Source organism: Sceloporus undulatus, chromosome 3, assembly GCF_019175285.1.
Source record: "Sceloporus undulatus isolate JIND9_A2432 ecotype Alabama chromosome 3, SceUnd_v1.1, whole genome shotgun sequence".
NCBI classification, from domain to species: Eukaryota; Metazoa; Chordata; class Lepidosauria; order Squamata; family Phrynosomatidae; genus Sceloporus; species Sceloporus undulatus.
The window spans coordinates 188,744,979-188,755,777 of record NC_056524.1 but is presented as its reverse complement, the minus strand read 5'-3'; the positions used below and the strand labels follow the sequence as shown (position 1 = coordinate 188,755,777).

General features: G+C 38.8%; 1 long non-coding RNA gene across 1 annotated transcript; it reads left to right on the top strand.

Moving 5' to 3' along the window:
• Positions 1 to 1,122: 1,122 nt before the first annotated feature.
• Positions 1,123 to 9,522, top strand: LOC121927108. The gene is made up of 3 exons (XR_006103142.1): positions 1,123 to 1,226; positions 5,669 to 5,725; positions 9,465 to 9,522. It is a non-coding gene; the product is annotated as an uncharacterized LOC121927108 (long non-coding RNA).
• Positions 9,523 to 10,799: the final 1,277 nt, after the last annotated feature.

The window sequence follows — 10,799 nt, the reverse complement described above, 5'->3', positions numbered from 1 at the left end:
TCTGTATCCCGCCTGTATCTCCCCTTATGAACCAGCTGGAGTTCCCAGATTCTCAGTGGAAGGAAGGCTTTCTCTCAGTCCCACCACCATCACCAGCTCACTCAGTGAGGACACAAGCCTTCTCAGCAGTTGATCCCACCCTCTGGAACTCCCTTCTGTGAGAGGCTAGGCTGGCCTTCTCTGTGCTTTCCTCTTGTTGGCTGGCAAAGAGTTTTTTGTTTAAGCAAGATTTTAAATGTGTAAGGAATAGAGCTTTTATTAGGATATTCGAGGCGTGTTACAGACACGCCAAAGTGGCGTAGTAGGGTTGACTCGGTGCGTATTAAGGTTGAGAAGGGGCATCCCTTCCGGATGCCCCTAACCCTAATACAGACCGAGTCCGTACAAATGGCGGTGCCCATTCCACACGGGCGCTGCCATCTTGACATAGTGGATGTGTTGCGTCTGCACATTGCACGGTGTATATGATGCCGCGAGTGTGCCACTGGTGCCTCACAACGTCATAATTGTGCCGCAAAGAGAAGCGCCATTTTGGTGCTTCTTATTTGCAGCGTGGAGGAGCCACATGGTTTGGACGCTGGGGCTCCTCCATGCTGCAAATGGCGGCGGCGGCAGACCGCCCGTTTTGGGCGGTCTGTAATGCACCTAAGTTATCTTTTAAAGCCTTTGCATGTCTTTTACACTATTTTATATGGTGATTTTAATTGTTTTTACATTTTTATCGTGAAAGTTTTAAAAATTGACTCTGGAACCACCTTGAGTCTCACTGTGGGAAAAGTATGGCATTCCATTTAAAGATACAAACAAACAAACAAAACAAACAAAACCCTATCACAGAGCTTTCTTGGCAAGATTTGTTCAGAGGAGGTTTTATCTTTTTCTGAGGATAAGAGACTGTCGTTGTAATTCAATGGTCAAACCACTATAACATGTCAGCTCTCCTGCTGAAGCTAGAATAAACAAAAACTCTGAAGCATTTTGAATCCTGCCCATCAAGTATTTAACATTTTAAAAGTCATTTTTATACCCAACTCTAGTCTCACCACCGTTTCAACCACCATGTTAAATCGTGTCAAATCACAAATTTGTTGTCTCCCTTTTCCCTTGAAATCTTCTTTGTAGATGATCCCTTGGCAGACAGTACTGAGATTAAGAATTTACAGCACCACTTCAGAAGTTACTGAATTCATTGCAAGCATCTGAGTGTCATAAACATTGGTCATCAGGTAAGAATGGAAAGCTTTAGGTATGGAAAGAGGATGACAGACATGCATAAGGAGCAATTTGACCATTTGGGTGTGGAAATATTAAGATAGGCAGCATTCGCACTGCAGAAATAATCTGGTTTGACACCACTTTAATTGCCATGGCTCAATGGTATGGAATTCTGGAATCTGTAGTTTATTGCTAGAATTCCACAGTACTGAGCCATGATAGTTAAAGTGGTGTCAAGCTAGATTACAGTTGCAGCCTTAGTCTTGTATTTGTTTCTCTCTCTCTTTTTTGTTTGCTTTGATCCTTTCTTTATTTGTTTGTTTTTAAACCACTAACTGATAGCCATCAAAAGTTTAACATGTTACTGAAATTAACTTCATGGTATGAAAAGTTTCACCTCTGCAGATCAATCTTCTGTTAAAGGCATCAGAACAGGGGAGAGTTAATGGAACCAAGGCTTCCAAGGTTGAAGTATTATAACCATTTGATTAGTGGGGTTGGTGAGGCCATCTGCTACTTTCCATCTCCCACTTCACTGCTTTCATTGAATTTAGCTGAAACCTTTAATAATAATAATGAGAGTGAACATAGTGCATTTTCCTGACAATAATACAGTATGTTATTGTATAGAATTAGAAAGGAGATCCAAAAATATTTGAATAACAGAGGGGAAAATGGGTTTCCTGAGTGCCAGAAAACCACAATAAAGAGAATCCATACAGATGTTTACAATTCAGTGCTTATTCTGAGTGGAAAATGCACATTTTCCTGCAAAAAAAGAAGAAAGAATTAAAATGGCATTTTTTTAAATTAAAAAACAAACAAATTTCGTAGACAAAAACAAGTTTCCTCCACAAGTGTGCAGTTTTGAGTTCTCATAGTGGGAAGAAAAACAGTGAAAGCTTTCAAAGAAAATTTACAAAGATTTACATTTATAGTGTTGTTATTTATTTTTCTTTTGATGCAAAATTTTTGTGGTGGATTAGTCTTGAATGAACAATTAAGGCCTATTTGCATTATGAAAGAACTCCTGATGGAGAGGAATGCAGCCAACATTCTTTTGCTGACCTTGAGTCAAAGTGGTGAATTTGTTCTTAGTGACACACACAAGTCTATCTGAAAGTTATGCCCGTGTATTGAATATTTTTGGTTGTCATGTGGGGAGCAATGCATTACCTCCCTCAAGCTACAGTCTGAACTCCTGCAAATTCACTTTCCTCCTGTGCTCACCCCAAGCCATTTAGTGGCTGGTGAAGAGGGGAGAATATGTCTGCATGGGTCAGGATAGCCTGAGCTGGGCCCAGAGTATCCTGGTCTTGGTTTGTTTCTCCTTTCCCCATTACTTGGCCATGCTGCAGTAGTGACAGGTGGCTGTTCACAAACTCACAGTCTGTGGTATGGGCTGCTGCCACCTCTTGCCGAGTCACATCCTTTGATGCCAGAAGGAGGTGCCTAGTGTCAGTCACAAATCCACACACATTCCTCTAACCTCAGAGGACATGACTCAATCAGTTATGGTGGCAAAAACTAATGGGCCACACATGCAAACATCAACCTGTTGCCCAAACTGTGAATTATAATAGAAGGAAGAGACTCCACTACACTCCGAGGAAGTTTGTTCCACTGTCGAACAGCCCTTACTGTCAGGATGTTCCTCCTAATGTTGAAGTGGAATCTCTTTTCCTGTAGCTTGCATCCATTGTTCTGGGTCCTAGTCTCTGAAGCAGCAGAAAACAAGCTTGGTCCCTCCTCAATATGACATTCCTTCAAATATTTAAACAGGGTTATGATATCACCTCTTAACCTTCTTTTCTCCAGGCTAAAAATCCCCAACTCCCTAAGTTGTTCCTCACAGGACATGGTTTCCAGACCCTTCATCATTTTAGTCACCCTCCTTTGGACATGCTCCAGTTTTTCCACAACCTTTTTAAATTGTGGTGCCCAGAACTGGACACAGTATTCCAGGTGGGGCCTGACCAGAGCAGAATAGAGTGGCACTATTACTTCCCTTGATCTAGACACTATACTTCTATTGATGCAGCACAAAATCGCATTGGCCTTGTTAGCTGCTGCATCGCACTGTTGACTCATGTTCAATTTGTGATCTACTTGGACTCCTAGATTCCTTGGGTTGGGGGTGGAAGGGCTGTGTTTGCGATGGGACTGCCTCCAAGGGCCATACATTGACCTTCCCTCTCATCATTATCTGTCTTTCTCTCTATGGTACTCCAGGTTACTCATTTATTATATAACCTTGTGTTCCTGTTATCTATATTATCTTTTAAGCCCTTCCTTAGGCTTCACTATAGGTATGTTATAGGGAGGTGTCTCCAAACATAGGGGGAAAGTGTGTGTCTTCAGTGTTCTTGATGGGTAGTGGCTGGGATTCTGACAGTCCCTTGAATGAAATGGTTTAGGCAGAAATTAAACAACTGCTCTTAGTTTTTCTTCTTCTCCACTTTCCTTCTCAACATTTCAATGGTTGTGGTAGATTAATTTATACAAGGAGCAGGCTCTCTGGCTCTGCTGCCCATCACACCCTATAAACTAAAATATTTTGGATGCTAGTAGCCAACTAGAGAAGCCAATCCATGAGAGAAGATGGAACTAGAAAGTTGCTTTCTTGGAAACTGGCATCGGATGACTTACTTCTAAACTGACCACTAGATTTCAAACTTCAGTTAAGGACACTTAGGGAAAAAACATAGTTGCATAATCTAATTAAAACTTCACTAAACCATGCTTATATCTGAGGCTAAAGCTCTTCTATGATTCATCTAAGTGGTCTTACTTAGATGAATATAAATTTGCCATGTTTCCTTCTGTGGCACTCATAAAGACAAATCTTTCTGATCATTGTTTCTAGTAAAGATATCCCAAGAGTGTTTGTTTATATGAAATTGATGGCATCTGGTGATGTTTAGCTCTCTATTTCCTGCACTAACATATATATATGTATAAAATTGTATGGTTGCTAAATATCAGTTAACAGCAACCACCACCGCAACTACCACAGCCACCACAAGAACCACAATTTAATTCCGAGAAAAAAAATGTTTAACACAATACAGTGGAACAGCACTAGACTGGAAGCTGTCTTCAGAAAGTTATATTCTCTTGAGTTGTGCTTCTATGGATATGTAATTTGAATGCAAACATGTAAATGCCAGAGAACGGAGTGCTGGATTTATTTGATTATTAATTTATTTTGTCTGCTTGTCTATTTTCTCTCTGCAATCATATCTAGAATGAAAACCAACTGTAAAGCTAGTAACATAACACTGAGACTTTTAAAACAAATGAGAAAGGGCTTCCTGGTGACACTGCATTCAGGAGAGGGCAATAGAAACATGTACTGTGTGGTGAACTAAACTGCAGCAAACTCCTTCCAGCTGATACTGACATGTTTTCCAGTCACCCATTCATAAAAGCAGAGTTTTTGCGTCCTGGAGCCATTTTCTTAGTCCCATGTCTTTACTACAAGTACAATAAAACAACAACAACACACCGAATATCTTTCCTAGTATATAAATGAAAATATGCATTAGATGCAAGGGATGGAAACACTTAAAGTAGTCCTAAGGCTCATAAGCAAGATAATATGGTACTTCAAAACAAACATTTAGCAATTACTCCTATAGATGAGGAGAAAAGATTCATAGGATGGTCAGTCTGCTATCAGAACCACAAGAACATTCCAGTCGATATTTTCCCTAAGCTTCTGCTAGGCTTGGCTTAAAAAGCTGGCTCAGTGTTGGCCTCTCAACATGCCAAGAACAATATGTATTTTGATAATGTATTGCACAACATGGCAGCTGAGCCATTTTATACATTCACTGATTTCAAAACAAAACAAAACCCAAAAGCCACATGCTTTATCCATTGCAATAGGAAGCCACTATAATTTATAAATGTTTATAGTGTGCAAAGAAGCAAATAACAATGTATGTCACTGTCATTTTATGCTGTCTCCTGAACAACAACAAAAAAATGCTATTTTCTTGGCAAAACAAACACTTGCAAATTTTGCACAGAATTCTCACTCTACAGAGATTTTTGCATTTTATAATGCTATCAGAGGGTGGTCAGATAAATGGACAGTGCATAGATTTGGGTGTAGGCTGCCAGGCTGCCACTACCAACCTAGAGCATTCCAATATTCAGTAAGTCTGCAATTTCTACCAAAGTTGCAAGTATACTAGTAAGCACACCAATAAATATAACCGGCAGGCAAATAAGCAACCAATCAGTTGGCAAATTGGTTCATCTCTACAGCTAAAGTGTCTAATACATATACGACTCAGGCTGTCTAAGAACAGTTATTAATTTGACAACTAATATTACAGTATAATATAACTGATAACATCATAATATTGTCATGTGCCTGGGAAGCTGACCTCAGGAAAGAGCTCAGGATAACTTTTTTCTTTTCTCTTACTTTTCTTTTTTTCAGATGGCAACAAGCATGGCAACTAACTATACTTGTCTGAGGATTCTGAGAGTCTAAAAGGTAACTTTCCAAGCTCTAATAGGAATGTGCTACTAAAAGCTTACTTTAATAAATGTAACTACTGCATTTGTTGTTAGTTGCCATCATGTCAGCTTCAACTTATGGTGACCCTATGAATGAACAAACCTCAAGACATCCTGTTTTTAACAGCCCTGCTTTTTCAAACTCAGAGCCTGGCTTCCTTGATTGAGTCTATCCACCTGTAATGTGGTTGTCTTCTTTTCCTATAGCGTTCAACTCTCACATTACTCTGTTTGTTTTAAAAAAGAAAATGTCTAGCTGGAATAAATGTAAGTTCTCAGTTTCATGCATGTGGATGATTAAATATTTCATTGATACCATATCTTCAGCTATTGAGAAAGGTCCTTGTTCAGGTGCTGTTAAACAACTGAATAATGCATAGTAGATTCTTAATTTAAAACCATCACAGTGCAAGGAGGCTCTAATTTCTCCAAAAAGGCAGTTATGAAAACTTTTTAGAGTTAGACATTTTTCTCATAAATAACACTTTTAAGGGCAGGTTTGACCAAAGACCAAGGGAGTCCACATTTTTTACAGAGTGAGGAGGCATTAATCTGTTTTCCCTCCAGCTGAGATGTTCTCCCCAATTGTGGTTGTTGGCTGGTGGGCCAAAAAATTTAAGCTGACAGAAGAGAAATACAAGTTTGTATGAGTCTTGCAGCTCATCCATCTGCAGAATACATAATATAACAGCTGTTTAATGCAGGATTGGGGAAAAGAAAAGTTATCCAAAGTAAGAAAAACTACTTTTAGTGAGAGCATATACGATCTAGTCTCTGCCATAGTGATTGATGTAGTTGATACCAGTCTGAGTGTATTTCAATGACTGTTCATATTGTAATCTGAGTACTTCAGAATTGTCTTCAGTCTTAACAAATGGTTGTGAACCAGAGGCTGCTAAAATGTTTGGATAAAGGTGTGGGAAGTTTTAGATTAAATCCAGATTTAGATGTGTTCAAATGAGTTCATGGAAACATACACTTCCAGCACCCCGAAAAGGCTATAGAGAAGTTTAGAGGACCCTGGTGAATGGTGTAAGATGTGGCTTTTCCCCTGTGAATTTAACCAATCCATTCATAGATAGTATATTTTGAAGCTTACCCCAAAATTCTCATGTTCAGAAGGCAAAAGGACCTAGTGGTCCTTTAGCTCAGGTCTTTAAACAAAGGGGGGAACTGTTCAGTCAGTAAAATAGGGATCTTAGGCCTCAAGCAGATGGCCCAAAAGGTCTGTGCCAGGACCGTGCCACTGCCATTTGCACTGGGACTGCATTTTTCTGGAAGTGGTTTGAAACTCCGCTTTCCGCACTGGCTGCTTCTGAATGCATACAGCCTGACTGCATGGCATGTCATCAAGCCATGTTATTGGATAATTTTTTTTGTCGCCTCCCCACCATGCATGTGCACCACCACACAAACACACCTCTGGCAACTACCTGCTGCCTATATACAATCTCATTGGATGGCCACCTCTTTGATAGGCCACACAGTTGCACCTGTATTCCTCCACTGGTATAGGGCATCGGAGCATTGGTGTGCCCAGTAAAAACACTGGCAAAGCACAATAATGCAGACCCTCCCTACATGCCCCCTTCACCCCATGCCCCTTATTGGACTGTTATATTTATATCCATTGGAGATGTCACACTTTCACTTTTTTGCATTGCTAGCTTTGTTTGTTTGTTTTGCTTCACACTGGAAGCAAGAGTTGTTGAAGAAGAAAGTATAGCTCCCCTCCTCCCACTCTCTCCCCATTTAACATTACCTTTTATGGTACTGTCTTGCTTTCATTTTCAAGATACACTTTTTGGGCTTTTACTGTCCAAAACAACAAATGAGTCCCAAAGTGATTCAGACAGATTTAGAGAAGATTTAGACCATCACAGATCCGATTTTTATCAGTCTAAGATGGGCCTGTTCAGTTCAGAATTCAGGCAAATCAAGTCCATAGGCCTAGTCAAAACCATAACTATCAAGGCCCCCCCCCCCCCACACACACACACACTTTCCAGGTATCATTTGGCCTTATAAGTCAAAAATTGTGTAGCTCTGATAAAGTGTACACCGTGATGCATATTCTACCACTGACATCTTGCATGTCTGTACTCATGGTATTTGTGTACTTCATGGTAACCATGGATGTACTCCATATGCCTGAGATGTTTCACAACAGCAATGTATAGTATATAAAGAAGACAAAGAAAGTTTTAGAGCATACATTCCTTTTAAAAACATTATCTTATAGCTTTGTGTGAGAAAAATGGTTTGTTACATTTGCATTAGCAGCCCTTGAAATTGTTGGCACTAAACCTGCAGTGTTAGTTCCTGGTGAGTGCCTGAAGACAAAAGGCATTTGCTGAATAAAGCAGTACCAAGCTTTCTCAGTACAAAACAAGAGAATAATTTTGTTTTAATTTCATCTTATTTATTTTTCTTCTTAAACCATTTAAAAAACAAAACAAAACAAGTAAAATACCAGATCCCTAATCAAAACTTTTTTTTTTTTTGCCCAGTGGAGCCTTGCTAATAAAAAGTCAGTTAATTGATAGCAGTTTGCAAAAATTCCCCTTTAGCATTTGTAGTTGAACTTGCCTATTTTGGCCTGAGGGACAAGGGAAAAGGGAGTGGGTGTTCTTCTTGCATTATTCATTTCATAAAGGAAATGAGCTGTACAATACTCTGATGAAGATACTTCTGTCTCTGTGAAGCCACTGAGCGTATTCTCACCACTTCTTTATACATTCCCAAATATTTAGCAGGACAAATCAGTGTATTGCAATTGCCAGAGATATACTGCAGGGGGAGTTTGCTTATTACTCTTTTGGCTGAACTGTATACTGTACTGAAAAGACTTGCACAGAGATGTTATCATGTATTAAACATCTCAATAAGGACTTTTTTAAAAAAGAAAAAGAAAAGGTTTTGTTGTTACAGTATATTGCAGCACAGTATTAGCAATTCCAAGTTTGGGCATTCAAATGTGTATTTGCAATGCCTCTATTTCATAGCTTCAAAACTGATTTGGAAAGAACTGACAGTCCTGACTGATTTCTGAATTCATAATCCCTGTATTAACTTCTGGAAGTTAACTTCTGAATTATAATCCCTGTATAAACTTAAGGAAATTCCATATCTGTGCCACATAATTTTTGGCAGCTTGTAATGTAACAGGTCTACACATTAATCTCTAATATGATATACAAGAGGTACATTCACACCCAGAGAGTGATCATGTTTTGATATCACTTTAAGTGGAATGGCTTCATTTGATGGAATTTGGGATCTATAGTTTGGGAGTGACTCAGGCTGCATCTGCAATGCAGAAATAATGAGGCTTGATACTGCCTTAACTGCCATTGCTCAATGCTATGAAATTATGGGATCTATAGTTTTGTGAGATATAGCTTTCTCTGTCAGAGAACTCTGGTGCCACAATAAACTACAAATCTCAGGATTACATAGGATGGCACCATGACAGCAGTGTCAAACTTCATTATTTCTGCAATGTAAAGGCAGTCATAGGATTCTCTGCCAGAGAGTTCTGTAGTGCATAGATGAACTTTTTACATTGAGATACACACACTCACACTTGTAAGAAAATTGGACCTCATTAGAGAATAAAGCAGGAAATCAAAGCAGACCATAAACTAAAAACAAGTGCAAAAAAAGAAGAGAGGTTCTAAAGAACTTCATACTCATAACAATCTACTCTCTTACAGCAAATAAAATATGTGAAAAGCTGGTGAAGCCCATTATGGACAGTGAATGGAATCAATGGCCCTGAATCAGCACTGGTAAGAGTTTCCTATTGATTCAGTTCATGGTGGCATTTTCGACACGCCAAATTATCCACGATGAAAGCCTTTACTATGGTAGTTTGCCATGGAATTTTGCCTAAGTTATCTATCCATATTCCATTGTTCTTGCCTTAAAATATATACACAGCAAGCAAATATAGTTTAAATTTCCAGTTTCTTTTCAAATATTTACTAGATGCCCTAAAAATATTTTCTGCATTCTAAAATAGATTACAGTAAACCACGCTTTAATGCTACATTGTATTAATAAACAGCCTCACTTGGCAACTGAGCTATTTAACGGATATAATTACTAAATTTAGTGTTATTCAAGTCATTTGATAGTCCTGCTTCTCCACCATACCCAGCACAGAATAATAAGAAAAAATAGTGCAGCATTAAAATATTCTCAGGACAGCATAAACATCATGGGTCCATCTGAATCCCTCTCCCTCTCCCTCCATTATTTAAGAAGATGCACTTAATTGCAAGCTTTGTTGCATTCTTAACTATGACAGCTCTATACAATGCAATGTATTTCAGTACAGTGAAGCTCCACAGGATCCCTGATCTCTAATATTATTGTTGAGATTTTTAATGTGGAGAGGAGAAATAGCCATCTTAGAAACTGAGCTGAAGAGCATCTCCAGGGGATTTGTAATTTACTTTTCTTTAAACAATGAAAAACAGCTTAGTTAAACTCTCCATGCTTCATGTAACAAAAAACCAAACACTGAAAGTGGAAAGCCAAACAACTGGTTTGCTCATGAGAACTTTCCAAATGAAACTCACCACACTGAGAAATGTGGTTGCTTAACCTTTGACATTCTACAGATATGCAGAGGTGGAACACTTTCTTGAATGCAAATTTTAAATGTGGAAATCTGGAAAATGCTCAAGAGAAGATTATGTTATTTAAAACGGAAACTAAGCATAAACTCTATTTGACCCCGACACAGATTAAGAATCCAGAGTGCCCATTTGTTCTAAGACTTTAGAACCAGAAAAAAAATACACATTTATTTATTTGTTTGATTGTTCCAAAGATTTTGTTCCAAAGCTCCCATAAGTAACTTTTTAAGACTACAATCCCCCAATGTTGGCTAAGGGATAAATGTAAGATACTACACAAGAAAAATGAAATGGGCAAATACTGAATGGGTGATATCTGGCTTGACATGTGATAAGAGCTAGGGGTCTTATTAGGCCACAAGATAAACATGAGTTAGCAGTGTAGAAAATTGTTGTTTTGTGCTG